Raw genomic sequence first — 8,887 nt, 5'->3', positions numbered from 1 at the left:
AGAGAAATGCTGTGCTCATCCCAGCTTGTCCTGTTGATATGCAGGGTTGGGGTCTCCTGGACACCCACCCAGCAGGGACCTGTGAGCCCAGGATGCTTGACAGACATCCACCCATAGCAGGAAACAGGCTCCGCCCACACTGCATTTTGTTTGTTTTGTTTTAAATGAACACAAAGTTTTCCAAAACTACAGTGGATCTGCTGAAGCCTGGGGCCTGCCTGCTCCGTGGGTGTGTCCTGGGGAGGGGGTGGTCTGTGGGTTTGTGCAGGGAGTGGAGTGAGTGCACAAGGGGCCAGGCACACAGGGCAAGGCCAGGGATGAGGAAAGTGCAGGATGTTCGACCTCTGTCCAGGCTGTTTGACCTCTGTCCAGGCTGTCCCTTCTCCTTGTGTCCAAAGAGACAGAATGGGGCTCACTGTACTACAGAAGTAACTTTTCATCCGGGAAGGAAGAAGAGTTACTTTGTAGGCAGAGCAGGCTTTGAAAAGCCCAAAGAGTATCCAAAAAGTGCATCTAGTTCCACACCAGGTCAAAAGAGAATTAGTGATCTGAAAGATAAACCAATATAAAATAATTATTGAAACAAAGGAAAATGATGGAAAATAGATAAGAACATAAAAGGAACATAAGTAACACATAAGCATGCAATGAAGTCACTAACGTATATGTATACTATTGAAGTAACAGGCAAAGAGAGAGTGAGAGATAGATAAGAAGGAGAAGGGGAGAGGTGGAGGAGAAGCAGGAGAGGGAGGAAGAGTGAGAGAAAAGTGGGATAGAGATAGAGCTAGTATTTGAAGAAACAATATCTGAGAGTTTTCTTATCTCAGAGAAGTGGTCAAGCAAAACATTCAGAATCTCTATAAATCTCAAGGACAAAAAATAAAAGAAAAAAACATAAATGCATCATAGACAAGATGCTAAAATCAAAATCAAGGAGAAATTTTTAATAGTACCCAGAGGAGGAGAAAACACATCATTTTCAAAAGAACAATCATAAAACTCACGGGAAAGTTTTAATCTATTTTATATACAGTAGTTACTATTTGCACATCTCACACTTCTGTTCTTTAAGCCACCCAGTTTGCAGTGCTTTTTCTGGCAGCCCTAACAAAGTTGTAGAGACACTGAAAACTGTCTGGCGCTGTTTGAAGTGAACTAGGCCTTGGTGCTGCAGAAATAGCTCCACTTACATGAACTAATAAGTATGTGGGAAGAGGAGGCTGACGGGATCCAAAATCTAGGTGTAGAGCCTCAGCTGAGAGAGGCAGTCCAGACACGTTCTTTCAGGCTCATCCAGCTTCTCCATTTCTCATTCACTCACCTCCTCAGCCTCAGGACTCATCTTGGTACTGCTTGCTTGCTTCGTTGGCTTGCTCGCTTTCTCTCTCTCTCTCTTCATTCCTTCTCTTCTTCTTCTCTCTCCTTCTTCTTCTCTCTCCTTCTTCTTCTCTCTCCTTCTCCTCCTCCCCCTCCCCCTCCTCCTCCCCCTCCCCCTCCTCCTCCCCCTCCCCCTCCTCCTCCCCCTCCCCCTCCTCCTCCCCCTCCCCCTCCTCCTCCTCCTTCTCCTTCCTCTTCTTCCTCTTCTTCTTCTTCTTCTTCTTCCTCTTCTTCTTCTTCTTCCTCTTCTTCTTCTTCTTCTTCTCCTTCTTCTCCTTCTTCTCCTTCTTCTCCTTCTTCTCCTTCTTCTCCTTCTTCTCCTTCTTCTCCTTCTTCTTCTTCTTCTTCTTCTTCTTCTTCTTCTTCTTCTTCTTCTTCTTCTCATTAAGCCATGGAACACACCCACATACCAGGACAGTTCAGGTGAGGTTTTCTATGGCCTTTCCCGGCTTTGGCCCCTCTATAACCTCATCTGCCATTTCCCCCTCCCCCATTTGCCATCTCTTGGAGTGCATCCACGGTTGTCTTTCCAATCTGTACACCTGCAATTCTCTGTCCCTTACAACACACACTTGGCTGGTTCCTTCTGACCTTTCAGATCTGGGCTTAAATGCCTCCACTTCGGAGCATCCCCTACTGATCATGCTACAGAGAGTTGTGAACTCCTTGCCTCTTTCTCCTCCACATGCACTGGGCTATGACATCAGGAAAGAAGGAAGGGGCAGGCAGGAGATGATGTTGAGAGCGAAGGAAGGAAGGAAGATAGGATCAGGGAAAGAAATATGAGAAAGTATCCCACACGAGAAGTTCAGGAAAAATGAAAGAGCAAAGGCAGAGATGGACTCTAAGTAAGCTAATAGCAGACCAGTTTTATCTGTAGACGATCACAGATAAAGGGGGAAACATACTTCATTGAAGTATGTATAACATGCTAAGATAAATGACCATCTGTCAATGTTGACCAAGAATGAGGAAGTTTGATATTCTTGTGAATAAGCTATTTCTAAACGTACTTATAAAACAATTCAGTGTGTTATGTATGACACGAGTTAAGAGTGCCAATGAAGTGCCCTGGAAACGTTTCATCCCAGAGCCAGCCACATGTCCAAAGATGCATTCAGTCTGTGGTGGGAAAGAAAAGTGGGCCGGGGGCTCCAGATGAGGGGAGCCGTGTAGCAACTTGGGGCAAGGACGCAGATGCCAAAGCTGGGCCTGTCCGACAGGGAGCTCAGGAGGGACTCAGCTGCTGCTTTGGGAGGTGGCAGGAGGTGGGGGGAGGGGATAGCCCGACCCTGGCGCCTGAAGCACCCCTCCCCTCCCTTCCTACTTGGGTCCCACACAGCGCCCCTCACCCCATCCTGCCTTGGCCTACCTGTGCCCCACATACACCCCGATGCTTCCCTCCCCGTTGCCTGACCCCGAGCCTCCCTGCCTGCCTTCGACCATCCCCAGTACCCCCATCCTGCCTTGACCTCCCTGCACCTGGGGCTCCATCCTGCTTCCCTGCTGGGCACTGGCCTTCTTGGACATGTGCGTCTCCTGGCAAGCTCTGGAGCCCTGAAGTACCTGAAATAACCGTAAGTTAAGGAAAAGAATACAGCTCAATGATAGAGAAAATCTCTATCATTTTATTCATCGAAGAATGTTTTTTATGTTTAGATATAAAATATGCATATCTGTGTGCATATGCATGACTATATTTTGGGGTTTTATGTAATAAAATTACATATTAACATTTTATTTCTTTAAAACATTGAAGCATTTTGCAAAATGTTAGCATTTAAAAATCTTTCTTTTAAGAAATCAAATAATATACAAATGCTTGAAGTTTCTTTTTCACCTTTCCTTTATCCCATTCCCTTCTTTCCATCCAAAGACGTAACCGTTATCCTGAAGTCAGTGTTGTTTTACTTTCCCAGCTGTTTTTATTTGTTTGTTTGTTTGTTTTTTTTTTTTTTGCCAGTCCCGCGGCCTGGGGAGGGTGGGGCTCCGGCGAAAGGATGAGGGGCGGGTTCCCCTCCCGATCTCAGAGAAGCTCCCAAAAGGGCAGCGGCGTGCCCACCTGCCGCCACCTCAGGCGGCCGCGAACCATTCAAATCGCCCGCGCCAAGAGGTACCCGGCGCTCGCGATTGGCTGAGGCGGACCAGCGCCCCTGGGCGGGGCCGGCCCCCACGCAGCGGCCGCGGGTCCCGCCCCCACGCAGCGGCCGCGGGTCCCGCCCCGCTGGTGCGCATGCGCGCAGTCCCCAGAGGAAGGAGTCTGTGCACACCCCCGCCCGGCCTCCGACTCGCGCCGCGGCTCCCTCGCCTGTCCGCGGAGGCTTGTCGGCTCGGCGAGACAGCAAGAGCTGCGGCCGGCAGGGGGCTGTGCGGACCCAAGGCGGCTGCGGTGGCGCCGGCCTGTGGAAAATGCCACCAGGCGGCGCTTCGGTTCGTTGCTCAAGTGACGGCCGTTCCCCGCCCCCCCACCCCTGAAACCCCCGCGACCGCCGGGGAAGAACCCGCCCGCGCAGGGAGTACCGCACCGAGACGCTTCGGCGGGAACGAGGCCGACGGCCGGCTGTGCCGGTTGCGCCCCTGAGGTGAGCGCGGGCGGCGGCGGCGGCGGCGGCGGCGGGGGCGGCGGGGCGCGGGGCGCGGGAAGGACGGGGGTTGCGGCGGCTGCCACTCCGGGTCCCCGCGGCGGAGGGAGGCCGCGCGGGCCTCTGCGGGGCGGGGAGGGCCGGCGCCGTCAGTGTTTAGTGTCAGCTATTCTGATGTCTAGTTTTGTGCCCTTTGCTATGTCAAATCCTATATGAATTTCTGTTTTTATCTGATCGAATGGGACTAGCCCAGTGGTTCTCCAATTGGCTGGACATTAAAATTGCTTGGAAGACTTTTTAAAAACATAGGGGCCTGCAGTCTTCCCCAGACAAGGTAATTCAGAATTTCGGAAGGTGGGGCTGAGGCATTAGTATTTTCTTAAGCTCCCTGTGTGATTAGAATGAGTCCAACAATCACTCCCAACTCTAAAACGTTCTGACATTTTATAAAACTTGCCGATTGAGAACCTCAGCATGTGTTTCAAATGAGTTCAGAGGAGAGAATTTCCAGTGTTAGGTGTTGGTGTTTGTTCTATCAGTTGCAACACAATGTAGGCTGACAAGGGGGGGGGGGGGGAACAAAAAACAAGGAAAAAAAAATAACAGGGAAGGTAGACAGGCCGTGCAAATGAGAGCTCAATCACAGAAGAGCTGTCTCCAGGAGACCAAAGTCATGCTCTTCAACATTCTAAGTGATTGGTTTGTGCAGTGAACCAAATCTGAGCAGTTCCAATGTTTGAAAATGTAATGACTTAAATAGAAATCCTAATATACCCTTCAAGGTCATGAAACAGTTCCTTGGCCTTAGGAAACGTGTAAGTTCTGTGAGCTCATGTAGGTCAATTTGATGGGCCTCTTATAACCTTAAGATTCATCTTGCTCCTTATCTTTCCTCTGCATTGAAATATGTTAATACCAGCTTTGGAATCAAATCAATTCTTTTCTTTTTAAATCTGCCGTTTTAAAACCTCCTTTTTATTTGCACAATTACCAAGGAGTTGTTAAAAATTACCATATTTTCTAGCTCTGAATGAAATTAAGCAAAGACCGAAGTACGAAAAGGTCATCGAAACAAGAGACTATAAAAGAAATCTGAGAATAGCGGTACATTGCTAATGATAGCCTAAAATTTAATTTAAAGTCAGTCCTGAAAATGTGTAATGGTTAAGGATTGAGTTTCTATCCTCATCCACGTGTTTAAAGAATCTTCTGTATTGGCTATCTCTAACCAAATTAGTGGGAATGGGAGAGGGCGGGGAACAACTCACTAAGAATCTACTCATCTATAGTCCTTTTATCTTTTCATTTAGAAGGGTGAGCTACTGAATATCATATATATAGTGCGGTACATACAATGTGATAAATGCTGCACCTAACACACAAAGTCTACAATAGACCATAGATCTACAAAGGACTATGATGTATGGATCAGAACTCGCAGAGTTAACATCAGCCCAGTTCCTAGCAAACGTTGCTAACTTATGGCCATAGCTATCATTTCAGACCCAATACCCCCTTTATAAAAGCAGATATTCTGTAGAGCCCCTTCCCTTCCAAATGAGGCACTCTATCTTCAACTATAATTTTTAAGTAAATTTAAATCAATTTAGAATAATGGAATATATGTTATTGTACATTCATAACTATACTTTATTCCTATTCCTACACCCTACTTAATTATAATAAGTAAGTTAGGATCAGGGAAAGCAATATGAGAAATTATCCCACACGAGAAGTTCAGGAAAAATGAAAGAGCAAAGGCAGAGATGGACTCTAAGTAAGCTAATAGCAGACCAGTTTTATCTGTAGACGATCACAGATAAAGGGGGAAACATACTTCATTGAAGTATGTATAACATGCTAAGATAAATGACCATCTGTCAATGTTGACCAAGAATGAGGAAGTTTGATATTCTTGTGAATAAGCTATTTCTAAACGTACTTATAAAACAATTCAGTGTGTTATGTATGACACGAGTTAAGAGTGCCAATGAAGTGCCCTGGAAACGTTTCATTCCAGAGCCAGCCACATGTCCAAAGATGCATTCAGTCTGTGGTGGGAAAGAAAAGTGGGCCGGCGGCTCCAGATGAGGGGAGCCGTGTAGCAACTTGGGGCAAGGACGCAGATGCCAAAGCTGGGCCTGTCCGACAGGGAGCTCAGGAGGGACCCAGCTGCTGCTTTGGGAGGTGGCAGGAGGTGGGGGGAGGGGATAGCCCGACCCTGGCGCCTGAAGCACCCCTCCCCTCCCTTCCTACTTGGGTCCCACACAGCGCCCCTCACCCCATCCTGCCTTGGCCTACCTGTGCCCCACATACACCCCGATGCTTCCCTCCCCGTTGCCTGACCCGGAGCCTCCCTGCCTGCCTTCGACCATCCCCAGTACCCCCATCCTGCCTTGACCTCCCTGCACGTGGGGCTCCATCCTGCTTCCCTGCTGGGCACTGGCCTTCTTGGACATGTGCGTCTCCTGGCAAGCTCTGGAGCCCTGAAGTACCTGAAATAACCGTAAGTTAAGGAAAAGAATACAGCTCAATGATAGAGAAAATCTCTATCATTTTATTCATCGAATAATGTTTTTTATGTTTAGATATAAAATATGCATATCTGTGTGCATATGCATGACTATATTTTGGGGTTTTATGTAATAAAATTACATATTAACATTTTATTTCTTTAAAACATTGAAGCATTTTGCAAAATGTTAGCATTTAAAAATCTTTCTTTTAAGAAATCAAATAATATACAAATGCTTGAAGTTTCTTCTTCAGCTTTCCTTTATCCCATTCCCTTCTTTCCATCCAAAGACGTAACCGTTATCCTGAAGTCAGTGTTGTTTTACTTTCCCAGCTGTTTTTTTGTTTGTTTGTTTCTTTGTTTTTTTTTTGCCAGTCCCGCGGCCTGGGGAGGTTGGGGCTCCGGCGAAAGGATGAGGGGCGGGTTCCCCTCCCGATCTCAGAGAAGCTCCCAAAAGGGCAGCGGCGTGCCCACCTGCCGCCACCTCAGGCGGCCGCGAACCATTCAAATCGCCCGCGCCAAGAGGTACCCGGCGCTCGCGATTGGCTGAGCCGGACCAGCGCCCCTGGGCGGGGCCGGCCCCCACGCAGCGGCCGCGGGTCCCGCCCCCACGCAGCGGCCGCGGGTCCCGCCCCGCTGGTGCGCATGCGCGCAGTCCCCAGAGGAAAGAGTCTGCGCACACCCCCGCCCGGCCTCCGACTCGCGCCGCGGCTCCCTCGCCTGTCCGCGGAGGCTTGTCGGCTCGGCGAGACAGCAAGAGCTGCGGCCGGCAGGGGGCTGTGCGGACCCAAGGCGGCTGCGGTGGCGCCGGCCTGTGGAAAATGCCACCAGGCGGCGCTTCGGTTCGTTGCTCAAGTGACGGCCGTTCCCCGCCCCCCCACCCCTGAACCCCCCGCGACCGCCGGGGAAGAACCCGCCCGCGCAGGGAGTACCGCACCGAGACGCTTCGGCGGGAACGAGGCCGACGGCCGGCTGTGCCGGTTGCGCCCCTGAGGTGAGCGCGGGCGGCGGCGGCGGCGGCGGGGGCGGCGGGGCGCGGGGCGCGGGGCGCGGGAAGGACGGGGGTTGCGGCGGCTGCCACTCCGGGTCCCCGCGGCGGAGGGAGGCCGCGCGAGCCTCTGCGGGGCGTGTAGGGCCGCCGCCGGCAGTGTGGGCGCCGGGGGCCACGGCGGTTGGCGCCTTGAGCACCCTGGAGTCCTTGTCGCTCCCCAGCCCTCCCACAGCCCCAAAGCTGTGCCCCGCCGCTTGGGCGCTCCGGCGAAGGGTGCGGAAGTCTCCGTGGCCTCTTGGGCCGCCGCCGAGCCCGCCCCGCTCCCGGACTCTTGGTGTCGCCCGAGCCCTGCGGGGCCGAAGCGAGCTGGTGCCCATGCCTCCCGCCGTTACCCCCAGTGATCTGACTCCTTTATCATTTGGAAAAACTCCCATTCTGTCAAGGGAGGTTCTTTTTCCATTATAGGAAATTATAACTCTCCTTTGACAATTTTGTTTTCTAGTAGTATTTTTGACGTGACAAAGGGATGATTTTATTCCTTGAAAAGGTTAAGCCAACCAAATGCATAGTGACATTTAGGTCCAAGGCGGAAAAAAATCAGTTTCTTCCTAGCACCGATTTTGCTGTGGACATGAAAAGCATAAAAGTAGCAAAGAGAGGCACCCTTTATTCCAGATCTTTAGGGTGCTTAGTGGCTCGTTTGGCTAGCATAGGAGTTACAGAGAAATAGGAAAGACATCACCTAATGTGTTATGAAAGGTGGCTTTTTGTACAACTGTATACTCTGTCGTTCAAATTCTTTGAGGTTGCTTTTATGGAATATAAAATTGAGTGTGTAAATACGTATATTTATGTATAGTGTATATTTTGTAGCATAGAAATATGTGTATGTTGAATGGAATATATTCCATTCAATGTATCATAGTAACTAATGACCGTGGAGAGAATTCGTTTTCTCAAATAAAGATAGCCTATGAGTAGCTTTCTTTCTGGAATAAATAAAATAAGCTTTTCATCCTCAGTATCTTTGCTTTACCTTTGAAAATACTTCACCTTATTTATGCCACTAAGTGCAGGTTGATTGAAGATTACACAGATGTTACCAGCAGTGATAAAGACAGGTATCAGAAAGTCTTCACTGCCTTGTATTCATTCTAGGTTAGACAGTTTGTTCCTTTTGCAGTTTATCAGTTCCAACCGCCTTTTCTCAAAAGTAGTAAATTGACTTTCTCAGTGATGTGCTTGAGTATCCTGAGGGTGAAACGAACATTTCTTAGCCATTTTCCCATGGCAAGAATGTCCTGTAGGCGTTGCATTGGACAAATTACGGGAATTTCAGCTTTTCTTTATCTACTGTTCTATCTCCTTCTCAAATTTGAGGGACTTTTGCATGTCTTGGCTCAACAAGTGACAGGTGCA

The 8,887-nt window shown here is 49.3% G+C and overlaps 1 long non-coding RNA gene across 2 annotated transcripts in view; it reads left to right on the top strand.

Moving 5' to 3' along the window:
• Positions 1-7,130: 7,130 nt before the first annotated feature.
• The window catches only part of LOC141578204 (uncharacterized), an 85,943-nt gene continuing 84,186 nt past the window's right edge, over positions 7,131-8,887 (top strand). The window contains exon 1 of one of the 2 annotated variants that reach the window (XR_012508323.1): positions 7,131-7,471. This is a non-coding gene — a long non-coding RNA (uncharacterized LOC141578204). The remainder of the gene's footprint in view (positions 7,472-8,887) is intronic. The other variant, XR_012508324.1, reaches the window with a different exon arrangement.

The sequence above is a fragment of the Camelus bactrianus genome, chromosome 7 (genome assembly GCF_048773025.1).
Source record: "Camelus bactrianus isolate YW-2024 breed Bactrian camel chromosome 7, ASM4877302v1, whole genome shotgun sequence".
NCBI lineage: Eukaryota > Metazoa > Chordata > Mammalia > Artiodactyla > Camelidae > Camelus > Camelus bactrianus.
Note: the sequence above shows the minus strand (reverse complement) of the source record. Positions and strands in the feature narration are given on the sequence as shown.